This window comes from Sus scrofa, chromosome 1, assembly GCF_054392235.1.
Source record: "Sus scrofa isolate SSC_HxYL_T2T_F1_AM1 chromosome 1, Sscrofa_HxYL_maternal_Yorkshire_Landrace_v2.0, whole genome shotgun sequence".
NCBI lineage: Eukaryota > Metazoa > Chordata > Mammalia > Artiodactyla > Suidae > Sus > Sus scrofa.
In genome coordinates, this window is record NC_139383.1 from 124710531 (window position 1) to 124723881 (window position 13351).

General features: G+C 35.4%; 1 protein-coding gene across 1 annotated transcript in view; it reads left to right on the forward strand.

Annotated features, from left to right (window-relative positions):
- Positions 1 to 13351, forward strand: part of LOC146406348 (uncharacterized) — a 106993-nt gene that overhangs the window by 39585 nt on the left and 54057 nt on the right. Inside the window, exon 3 of the transcript XR_014810957.1 lies at positions 10348 to 10462. The gene's annotated coding sequence lies outside the window, so the exon portion shown is untranslated. The remainder of the gene's footprint in view (positions 1 to 10347; positions 10463 to 13351) is intronic.

A 13351-nucleotide genomic window follows, 5' to 3' on the forward strand; every position in this document is an offset into this window, starting at 1 on the left:
TATTTGGGTGAGCCTATAGTAGGGGCATATATATTGAGGTGTGTAATATCCTCTTCTGGAATTGATCCTTTGTTTCATTAAATATCTTTATTTTTCTTTATGGCCTTGGTTTTAAAGTCTATTTTGTCTGAGTATTGTGACTCCTGCTTTCCTGTCATTTTCATTTGCTTTGAAATATCTTTTTCCACTCCCTCACTTTCAATTTATACGTGTACTTTGCCCTAAGATGAGTCTCTTGAAGGCAGCGTATTGTAGGCCCCCCGCCCTTTTTTTATCCAGTCTGCCACTCTGTGTATTTTGATTGGAGCATTTTGTCCATTGACATGTAAGGTAATTATTGATAAATTTGTGTTTATTGCCAATTTAAAGCTTGTTTTCCCATTTGATTTTGTTTCTCATTTGTTCCTTTTTTTTGGATTGGATAATTTTATTTTATGCTTGTGTTCTTTCTTTTTAGTTTTTGTTAATGTACAGTTTGGTTTTGGTTTGTGGTTGCTCTATTTTTCAAGCATGTTAACCCCTTCCTATATATGCTTGCTTTAGCCTGATAGTCATATAGGCTCAAATACAGTCTAAAAAAAGGAGTCTGGATTTTCTTTCTCTCCTTCCTCACATATTATGATTTTGATGTCCTTTTTAACATCTTCATATATTATCCTTTTGCTGTTTCTTGTGTTTACAAAAAGTTTTTTTTCTTTTTGATTTGTATACTGACTTAACCAAGTTATTACTACCCTAATGTGATTTCCTCCATCCTGTATCTTCTTATTTCTTTTCTATTTATTTATTTTCCTATTTATATACTACTTAGAGGATACCTTTCAGTATTTCTTTTAGAATGGGTTTAGTATTGCTGCATTCATTTATTTTTTATTTATCAGAGAAATTCTTTATTTCTCCTTCTATTTTAAATTATAATCTTGCTAGGTAGAGTATTCTAGGCTGCCATTTTTTCTCTTTTAGAACTTAGAATGTATCTTGCCTCTCTCTTCTGGCTTGTAGTGTTTCTGTAGAGAAATCAGCTGATAACCTTATGGGGGGGTTCCTTATAATTAACTCTTTGTTTTTCTTTTGTTGCTTTTAAAGTCCTCTCCTTATCTTTAACTTTTGCCATTTTTGTTATAACATGTCTTGATGTAGGTTGGTTTGGATTCAACTTGTTTGGGACCTTCTGTGCTTCCTATATCTTGATAACTGTTTCCTTTAGATTTGGAAAGTTTTCAGCCATAATTTCTTCAAATAATTTTTTCAATCCCCTTTTTCTTCTCTTATGGAATCCCTATTATATGTAGATTGGCCTGCTTTATATTATCCAATAGGTTTCTTATTTGCTTTCATTTTTTTTTCATTTGGTTTTCTGTCTGCCATCCTGATTTGATGATTTCCATTATTCTATCTTCCAAGTCACTTATTCATTCCTCTGCATTATTCATTCTGGTAGTCAATGCCTTTAATTCAACTTTCATCCCTGCAAATGAATTTTCTAATTTTTCTTGGCTCCTCCTTATATTTTCTAGTCCCTTTTTAAAGTAACCCACATTACTATTAATATCTGTTCTTAATTCCCTCGGTATTTTCATTATCCCCTTTTTGAACTCAGTGTCTGTTAGACGGCAGAGGTCTGTCTCATTGTTCACTGCTTCAGGAGTATTCTCTTGTTCTTTTTTTTTAGTTTTTTTCAATTTTTTATTTTAATATAGTTGATTTACAGTGTTGTGTCAGTTTCTGCTATACATGAAGGCTTGACAGGTAAAATGGGGTTTTGATGAGGAAGAGGCATATAAATTTATTGGAATATTGGGAGTTAGGCAAAATTGTAAGTTTAAACTGTTGTATAAATTTTTGTTTTTTTTTTAATTTTTAGGAGATAATATTCAAGTACCAATGTGTGAAGGATAGGCTGAAATCAGAAAATCAGTAGCTGGTCATTTGGCTGATATTGTGAGGCCAAGTAGCTTCAAACTATAACTGCTCCCTATAGCTGAAATAGAAAACTATAGGAAGCAGATGTAATAGTTAAATTTGAACACACTCATGGAGTTGGACTCCAGCCTCTATAAGTATTTGCAAATTAATTTCAATTATTTATCAAGGAAGTCTCTTTCTCTCTCTTCCAGTATCTCTGGGTCTGACACAATACAGCAACAACCCATTTCATACAACAGACATCTTGATATGCTCACATTCCTATGATTCTCAGGAGCTTCTAATTTATCTAGACTCACTGTATCCCTCAGTTTCATTTCTATCAAATATTGGAATTTGGCATGAATTATTTTCTTCCTCCCATTTTGGTCAGCTTTGGCCTAATACTATTATATGGCATTATCCAAGATATAAGTTTAGACAAGTGAAGTCCAGGTACATTCTATCTGAGGAAGAGGGAAGGTGGTAGAAAACTGGTAGAGAGATGGAGAGAACCATCACCTATTGCTTCACTGTTGATTTTAAATAGATTATGTCATTTAATATTTATGACAACCCTATGAGGTAAATGTGATAATTTTCAGTTGTATTAATTAATAAAAAGAGACTCAGTGAGCCTCGATAACATTCCCAAAGTTAACTAAGTCATACAGAATAAGAAACTGGAATTTAGAACTCAGATCATCTAAGTCTGTTTTGAGATTGTTTTCTTTTTTTCTTTTTTTTTTTTTTCCCACTGTACAGCAAGGGGGTCAGGTTATCCTTACATGTATACATTACAATTACATTTTTCCCCCACCCTTTCTTCTGTTGCAACATGAGTGTCTAGACATAGTTCTCAATGCTATTCAGCAGGATCTCCTTTGAGATTGTTTTCTATCCTGCCAGAGGTGGTTAGCTCTGAGATGAGCTTCATGACAACAAGAAGTTGGTCAGAAGCTGGCCTTTGATTGAGATAAGAATACATCACTAGTTTTTTCTCATCTCTTCATGTATAATTTCCCAGTTGATGTGAAAAAAATGCTACACCAAGTGGAGAACTGATCCACACTTTGCCAATAGGAAACAGGATTCACACTCGAGCATGGCCTTTGGTGCCTAAATATATTATGAAAAGATAAACAGATTAAAATTCTGTATTGTGAAATTTAGATTGTAGAATAAAACATCACAAATTGAGTACTGATTATGTTTAGATGTTAAGTCTATTCTTGCTGCCAAATGACAAAACAAAATAGTGATGATCATTGAATTTGCACCAATGTACTCTTTGTGCTTACTTATTCATGAAGGCTACACTGATTTTTTCCCAACTCATAAAAGGTTTATAAGAATAGAAGAGGGAACATACTGAAAAGTTTTTAAATATTTAGTAATTGAATGGCAAGTTTTCAAATTATACTAGAAAATTAAAGTCATCTTTCTTGTTCAATGCAACAGACCTGCATCAGAATTTTGAAGTGGCTCATTGCTTAAAGAAATCAAAATTCTGTATTTAGAATATGCTAAGTGTGGGGGTGTGGACAAAAGTGAACATATTTCTAGATCTCCATAAAGCAAACCCTTGTTAGAATACCACTTCCTCCAATTTCTCCATCCCAAGCTGACCCATTTAGCCATTCTCTACACTTATATTCCTACTTATCATGAGAAGCACCTGACCATTGAGATGACTTTACTCCTTGAAGAAAGTTTTATTTATTTATTTATTTATTCTTAATTTTTTTTTGTCTTTTTGCCTTTTCTAGGGCCGCTCCTGCAGCATATGGAGGTTCCCAGGCTAGGGGTCCCAGTCAGAGCTGTAGCTGCTGGCCTATGCCAGCAATGTGGGATCCAAGCTGCGTCTGCAACCTACACCACAGCTCATGGCAACGCTGGATCCTTAACCCACTGAGCAAGGCCAGGGATCAAACCTGAAACCTCATGGTTCCTGGTCGGATTCGTTAACCACTGAGCCACGATGGGAACTCCAAGAAAGTTTTAGACTTCGAATTTCATTCTTTGCAATACGCAGAACAATGCTTCTCAACCTTGGCTACAGATAAGAACCAATCATGTTGGTTAATTTTATGTGTCATCTTGGCTGGGCCATGATGCTCAGATATTTCGATAAACATTATTTCTGGGTATGTCTGTGAGAATATGTCTTGCTGAGATTAACATTTTGTAGATGGATTGAGTAAAGCCTATTGCCCTTCCCAGTATAGATGGGCCTCATCCAATCTACTGAAGGCCTGAATACAACAGGTAGAGAAAGAAATTTTTCTCAGCTACCTTTTCTGAATCACTGAATGTTCCCTGGGCACAAGCAAATCTCTGAATTGTGGTCCTCTACTCTGTATCTAACTCCAGTATTTCCTCAATAACTTCTGCCTTTTTAGATACTTTTAAGAATCTGATTGTTTTATTCTGACACTTTTAAAGTTGTCTTCAACAAAAGGATTGATTCAAATTGCCTAGTCCACTATCACCAGAAGAGGAAGTCTTAATCATGCCTAATAATTAGGGATTAAGGTCTTATTTGCTTCTTCTTTTGCTTTTTAGGGCCACACCCACAGCATATGGAGCTTCCCTAGGGGTCTAATCAGAGCTACAGCTGCCGGCCACAGCCACAGCCACAGCAACCCCAGATCTGAGCTGCATCTGCAACCTATACCACAGCTCACAGCAACGTTGGATCCTTAACCCACTGAGTGAGGCCAGGGATCAAACCTGCAATTTCACGGTTCCTAGTTGGATTTGTCTCTGCTGAGTCATGACAGGAACTCTAGGAATTAGGGTTTTAATATTTTTATAGTGACTTGAATAACTTTGAGATCTAGCTTTGAGCCCAAATAAGGAACTGAAACTGAGCTTCCTCAATAAATCTAGGATCTCCCAAAGGAAATCATATTCTGTATTTCTATGAAAAGGAAATTAAAAAGACTTCACCTATGAGGTTTTAGGAAGATGTAAAGTAGCTGGTTATTTGCCTGATATTGTGAAGCCAAGGTGCTTCAAATTCTAAGAAACTGAAACTTTGAGACCACTCCACCTCTGGTCTCTAGGAGTGTGTTTGTAGAGGATCTGAATTTTTTTTTACCTAGTTTAAGACTTTAGTTTAAACATTATACATAACTATTATATTAATTTAGGGCACCCAGCAAGGAAAAAGAAACCACAACATTGTTCTATGGAGAACTTTCCACACCCCAGAATTCATTAATTACACATACAAAGCAAGCCTGCATTAAAGTTAAGCTAGCAATAAAAATAGCTCAAAAATACATCTCAAATGAGATGATCTGGTTTAAAGAAGAGTCACCAGACAGCACAAACTAGAGAATTAATAGTCTGAGACTTGGGTTACAGAACAATCTCATAAAATCTACAAAACAAATTTGTTTAAATGATCAAAGAGATGAAAGCAGTAATAGAAATCACCCTGATGAAAAAGCCACTATGAAAAAAAGAGGCAAATATTTAAAAGAACCAAGTATAATATTTTTATTAATGACTACAGTGATTATGGTCATTGGAATTTAAAACTCAGTGTTTAAATATTGAAAAGGGGAACTAGTAACCTGGAAAATAGATCTCTAGATATCACACAAATGCAGATTAAAGATGCAGAAAACAAAAAAGAGAGGTTATAAGACATGAAGGATGTAATTACCAGGTCAAAAATACATCTCAAAACAGTTCTACAAGGAAGGAATAAAGATGTGTCAACATTTAAGGAGAAAATGTCTGCCAATTTTCTATAATTGAAGAGAAGACACATATGCCAAAGAAGAGTCTTCAGACTGAAGGTACAGAAAGTCCCTTCCCTGTTTGATATGCACATTGAAATGCAGAACTAGGCACACTGTCACCAAAAGTAGAGAATACCAAAGACAGAAGGAAAATTTTAGAAGACACCAAAGAAGAAAAGACAATGTATTTATAATGGAAAAAAATTCAACTGACTAACTGAAGAGTTGTTATGTTGACAGTCATAAGATGATAAAATAATAATTTTTAAAAGTTGAAGAAAAATAACTCTCAGTCTATAAAGCTATACCAAAATGAACTGTCTTCAAGAATAAAGAAAAACTAAAATCCCTTCTAAACAAGCAAAGGATAAGTTTATTGCACTCAGATCTTTGAAGAAAGATTTATAAAAGTAAATAGGAAACTTAAACCAGAATAAAAAGTGAGCTGTAAGAATCATATGAATGAAACAATGTGGATAAATCAAATTAATAGTTGATTATATAAAAAAGAAAAAGTGAAGACTCACTATTATGGAACCAGAAAAATAAGGCATAACTGAGAAAATATCCAAATTAACATGGGTCATAGGGACCTATTGTAATCAGAGTCCTTACATTTTAAGGAGGAAGAAACTTTTACTAATTTTAGATTTTTCAATCAAGTATGATCAGTAATGCTTAAATCTGTGGAGAAGGAAAAAGCAAGTAAAGAAAACTCAATCGATCAAAAATAAAGTAGGAGAAGGGACAGATAAAAACCAAGATAGTAGAAACCACAAAACAATATGGTAGGAATTATAACAATTATATGAGTGATCGTGATAAATGAAAATAGATTAAATTGGTCTTTTGAAACCCAGAGATTGCTAAATGGGATTTCAAAATACAATCTAGCTGTATGTTTTACACAAAGAACTCATCTAAAACATTATGATACAAAAAGGATGAGGACTTGGGGTTGTTGCTGTGACCATGACCCTATTTGTACCCGGGCTGGGGAGGCCATGGACAACTCTTATAATCTTTTGGAATTGTAGACAAATGGTGATTCATGTTTACTGACCCTGTTACTAAAGAAAGATTTGTTCACCAGTCTTTCAATTTTAACATATTCTTTTAGAACAGAAGCATTATTAATTCTTCACCATTTGAAGCAATGAAAATGGACAAAGGGCATTTTTTGGTATTTCACATGCCAATCTGGAAATGGTGCCAAGGTTCATTTACTACTTGGACCCTTCTGCAGTCTAATTCAAAATGTGCAAGCTCATTCTGGCTCAGTCCTAATGAACTTGGTTTGCAGTGCAATCAGAAAATCACTGTTTGCTGAAGTAAACATAATTACCAATCATTCCTTGGAGCAGACCATAAAACTACAAAAACACTGTTATGTTAGAGGTCTTAAATAGGGTAACTAAATATAATACTGTAAGTTCATTTCACTGAGGCTAAAAGATTAAAAATTTCCTAGTATCTTTTGTTATTATATTTTTTACTTTTTCAGAGTTTTTTTTTTTTTTTTTTTTTTTTTTTTTTTTTTTGTCTTTTTGCTATTTCTTGGGCCACTCCCGCGGCATATGGAGTTTCCCAGGCTAGGGGTCTAATAGGAGCTGTAGCTGCCAGCCTATGCCAGAGCCACAGCAACTCGGGATCCGAGCCGACTCTGCGACCTACACCACAGCTCACGGCAACGCCGGATCGTTAACCCACTGAGCAAGGGCAGGGATCGAACCCGCAACCTCATGGTTCCTAGTCGGATTCGTTAACCACTGCGCCACGACGGGAACTCCCAGAGTTATTATTTTGATCTAATATAAATATAACACTCAGTAATGGATATAAAATTGTGTATTTGAAAGATACACTTTGCATAGGACTTATTAAAATACTAAGCTGAGAAATCACTTAGCTTTCTTGTGATAAAATGCAAATAGAAGATGGATAGATGCATACTCCTTTCTTAGGGCAAGGTTGTGAATATTACCAACAATTAATGGATAATTATCACATATGAATAAAAACATTAATGAAACAAAATATAATCCACAAATGAGGTCTAATAGGTATGAAAGTTTAGTATATGACTATGTGGCATTAGTGGGGAAAAGACAGATTCTTCAAATAAGTCATGTTCAGACAACTTATACCAAAATAAATTCTGCATGAAGCTATATGTTACAGTAAAAATGATTCCATAAGGTACTAGAAGAAAACATAGATTACTATATGAAATCTTGAAGTATGAATAGCTTGTCTTAGTGTGATATAAAACCAGGATTATATAAAGGAAAAGAATAAATAAATCTGACTGTTTAAAATTAGTAACATTTCCATGAAAACTGTATATAGTAAAGTTAACGCATATTGGCAAAAACATCTGAAGGTACATTACAAAGTTTCATTTAAAATTCCACATTAAGTTCTTTTTATAACTCAGTAGGAAAAGATGGACACCAACAATAGAAATATGGGAAATTATATGAAAAGTTTTTTCAGGAGTTCCCACTGTGGCACAGTGGGTTAAAGACCCAACTGCAGTGGCTCAGGCCACTGCAGAGGTGTGGGTTCAATCCCTGGCAAGGTGCAGTGGGTTAAAGGATCCGGTGTTGCTGCAGCTGCGGCATAGGTTGCAGCTTGGGCATAAGTCACAGCTGCTGCTCAGATTCAATCCCTGGCTCAGGAACGTCCATATGCCACAGGTGCTAACATTAAAAAAAAATGTCATTTCATATATAAAAAATACTAAGAGTGAAAATAAATGCTCATCCAGAAAATAAAAGGTACATGTTAAATAAGCAATGGGATACTATTTTCTAACCTATAAGATTAACAAAGATTTAAAACTTTGTTTAATATTACTCTTATTAGCAGGATATAGAAGCACAGGTGTTCTCATAATGTGGGATGCAAATTTAAATTAGTTGCAACTGCCATAGCAAAAACTGATTACATTTTTTTCAGATTTATTGACATATAATTTATATCCAATAAATTTTATTCTTTTAAGGTGTATGATTTGTGAGTTTTGACAAACACATACATTACTATAAAATTTTCCATTTCCATTATCCCTGAAAGTTCTCCTCCTCCTGAGGTAAAGCCCTTTACTTCATCCCTAGGCCTTTGGAATAATTAATATATTTTCTGGCCCTATATATTCTTGCCTTTTGTGAAACATTATCACCTTTTATATCTGGATTCTTTCATATATCATAATCTTTTGAGTGTTGCTGTATTCAGTTTATTCCTTTTTATATTGTATACTAGTCCATTAAATGGATGTGCTACAATTTGTTTATCCATTTATGACTTGGGCATTTGAACCAAATTTGGGGGTGTTATGAAAAAAATGAATATACATGTGCAATTATTACATGGATGTATGCTTTCATGTTTCATTGGTAAATATCCAGGAGAGGGATTACAAAGTTATGTGGTAGGTGTATATTTAGCTTTATAACATGCGGACATACTGTTTTCAGAGTGGTTTTACATTTTGAGCATTCTAATTACTCAATAACCTCACTAATGCTTGGTACTGTCAGTCTTTTAAATTTAGCCATTCTGGTGTGCCTACAGTAGTATTTTGTTGCAATTTTAATTTGCATTTGCATGTGACCAAAGTTACCATGAATCTTTTCATCGGCTGAAAGAAAACATAATGATAACACTAAATACTGGCAACATGACATGAAGAAACTGGATCACTCATACTTTGCTGGTGGGAATGTGATATGGTATAGCCACTCTGGAAAACAGTTTGGTAGTGTCTTCATAAACTCACTATGCAAGTACCATATAACCATGTAATTGTACTCCTGGATATTTATCCCAGAAAAATGAAGAAGTATGTTCATATCAGTATTTGTACATGAGTGTATATAGCAGCCTTTTTGTAACAGGCAAAAATTGGAAACAATGTGGTTAAACAAACTGTGGTTAATCCATATCATGGAATACAGCTTAACAATAAAAAGGAATGAATTATTGATATATACAGCAACCAGGATAAATCTCCAGAGAATTATTCTGCGTAAAAATTGCTAACCCCCATGGCTACATACTGTATTATTCCATTTATATAGTATTCTTGAAATGAATTCTAGAAATGGAGAACTAATTAGTGTTTGGTTAAGGAGGGAAATGAATGTAGCTATAAAAGGACAAAATCAAGAATCCTTGTGGTGATAGAAACATTATGTATTTTGACTTTCTTAATGTCAATATCCTGGTGGGTGTTTGTTGTTGTTGTTTTGCTGTGTCTTTTTAGGGCTACACCCGTGGCACATGGAAGTTCCCAGACTAGGGGCTGATTCAGAGCTATAGCTGCTGGCCTACACCACAGCCACAGTAATGCGGGATCTGAGCCGCGTCTGTGACCTACACTGCAACTCACAGCAACTCCAGATCTTTAGCCCACTGAGCGAGGTCAGGGATTGAACCCGAGGTCTCATGGATACTAGTTGGGTTCATTACTGCTGAGCTATGACGGTAACTCCAATATCCTGGTTTTGATATTATAGTATAGCTTTGCAAGATTTATTATTCGAGAAAACTGAGTAAACACAGGATATTTGCATTTTTTTGCAACTGCATTCGAATCTCCAATTACCTTAAAATAATAAAGTTTAACTTAAAAATTATATAATTTTATTATAACCATAGAATCCTGCCTTTCCACTCCTAGGTATATTCACCCAAGAGAAATGAAAGCTTGTGTCCATACAAAGACTTGCATAAGACCATTCATAGTTTTATTTGTAATAGCCTAAAACTGAAAAGATCTCGAAATCCTTCAGCAGGTGAGTGGATAAATATTTTGTGGTCTATCCAAACAATGGAATACTATTCAGCAGTAAAAAGAACTCAGATTTTTATATATGCAACACTATGGATGAATTTCAATATAATCAGGCTGAGTCAAAGAAGTCAAGCAAATCTAAAACTCTAGAAATTGCACTTTATAATTACAGAGAAGCGATCAGATGGCTTTACAGGTGCATTTCAAAGCTTATCAAGTTTATACTTTATATACTTTTAAGTGTATTCAGCTTATTGCATGTTAAATTATAACTCGTTGAAGCTATAAAATAGTCATTCTCTTTGTGTTCATATAGAATTTTATTTTTATTTTGTCTTTTTAGGGCCGCACCTGCACTATATGGAGGTTCCCAGGCTAGGGGTCGAATAGGATCTGTAGCCGCTGGCCTACACCAGAGCCACAGCAATGCCAGATCTAAGCTGCATCTATGACCTATACCACAGTTCACGGTAACGCTGAATTCTTAACCCACTGAGTGAGGCCAGGGATTGAACCTGCTTCCTCATGGATACTAGTCAGATTCGTTTCCGCTGATCCACGATGGGAACTCCTAGAATTTTATTGTAAAACCCTATTACTGTGTGAACTTTGGGATTAGAAAACCTGGGGTGGAGTCCTATTTTCATCATTTATTAACCATATACATTTAAAGAAGTTAAAATCAGTTTCATCCTCTATAAAATGGATAGAAGAAAAGTGCCTATCTCAAAATATTGCTCAAAGGATTGTATAACAATGCAGCTCCTGACACACAGCCCATCAACTAGGAGGTACTCAAAAATGCCCATTTCTATTATCAATAACACTACGTAGTGACCACTTAGGGGTTGGGAGGGCCCATGTCTTATCCATTCTTGTATTACCACTATCACATTGTTGATATTTAATACATTGAATTGAATGAAATGGCTTATTATTACCATACTCCAAAGTACCTTTACCTTTCCTCAGTGTTTGAACCTGTGGACCATTTCCAGGTTGTTTTTATTCTGTTGAAACATACACACCTACAATGTGTTGGCATAGTAATCACACAAACCTGCGCCCACCCCTGTTTCAACTTACTTCTTAGGATATAATCTCAGGAAAAATAGTCTCACTGCCATGGGCATGACTAAAATGCTGAATTATGCTGACTTTTATTTTGTGCAGGATTCTTTCCCATGCACTGTCATCTGGTGCCACCCTCCTCTTTACTTTGAGGAGTGCCTGAGGTGGAGAGTCACCTGGAGAGTGTGGTCATTCATGGTATCCACCTTCACTGGCAAGTCTCTCGTTGTCCTGTATTCCACTGGACAAGTGGCTCACTTATTGGTGGGAGAGCATGTGTCCAATTAGTGTCCACGTTGTTGAGGGAAAGATAGCTCTCTCTTTCTCTTGGATCTTGAGATGTAGGATATAGGCCTTAGATGGGCAACAGCTCAATCTTCAATAATGTCAGCAACCCTAGTCCTTCAAAGTTATAGAAGAATGCATTTTTTTACCTAAATATAAAGGAAGTCTTGACCAATATGATTATTTTTGTGTTTCTCTCCTAATTCTCATTCCATCTACTGTCTTGAAAGTGTACTCATTTGTAGTGTTTCCAGTATAAGTATACCTAGGTCCCCTTGCCCACCTACACATGGTTTTAGAACTTTTAAAAATTACTAATTTAATTGGTGTAAGAATTGTCTAAGATGAGAGTCCTGAATGTGCAGCCCATCTTGTCACAGGTTGTTTTTCTCAGATGCCTTGGGAAATGCAATGCAGAAAACTCCGCAGCCCTAGGCATAGTCTACACTCCTAACTAAAACTTCTGACTCCATCTCTGCTCTACTACTGTGGTGAGCTAGCCTGGAGAGTAAGCAAAATGATCTGCTTCACCTATTTCCCTGAAATCCTGAGCTAGGCCTAAAGCCTGGCTGTGGCTCTTCCCAACATTCCAGAGTGTCCTCCACCCCTTGTACTTCTTACTACAATAGAGAAATACAAAGAGGACAGAGGGCAAGCAAGAAATAGATGTGATGAAGCTTTCACTATTTCTTCACTCCTCTCACCTGAGGTTTTATCTCCTGGTCCTCGGATAGTGATGAGCAAAATATTGTTACTACACTGCTACCATTTATTTAGTGCCTAATTGCAGCCAGGTCTTACATTTATATGTAGCCATTTTCATCCTCATAACAATCCCATGGGGTTGGTATAATTACTCCAGTGAAGCTAATGAAACTAACTTTAGAGGAGATTAAGTAAATTTCCCAGGTTCACATGTTAATAAGGAACAGAGCCAAGATTTGGCCCCAAGGCCCACACCCCTGACCTCCTTGATGCTATATAGAGCATGCTGCTTCTTTGAGGTTACATCATTTAGAATGTATAATGCTTAGCAGTGGCTCTCTGTCCCATGGAAGGTACAGAAAGACAGTAGCTACTTTTGAAAGGTTTATTAATTTAAAAAAACTGTCATAAAATAAATTTTGGACACAGCCATAGCATTAAGGTAACCATCTTTTCTTGCTGTAAGGAAATTGATCAAAAGAAAAGGAAGGCTTTGATGCACATAATCTTAATAGATTTCAAATGATCTTTGGGCCACCCAATGCTATCAAAATGCTTCTAAATTCTACAGTGTTGGTGAGATTATTTTCAATTTTTCAATCAGTTTAAAATACATCATTTATGGAGCATGATAATGTGAGAAAATAGAACATATCTATGTATGTATACCTGGGTCACCATGCTGCACAGTAGAAAAAAGGATTATATTGGGGAAATAATTTAAAAAAAAAAAAAGAAAATACATCATTTATATCTATATTCCTCATGTGTTACATTTGTAATTTATGATATAGTGTGATTCTCTGTATGAGCAATATATTTATAAAAG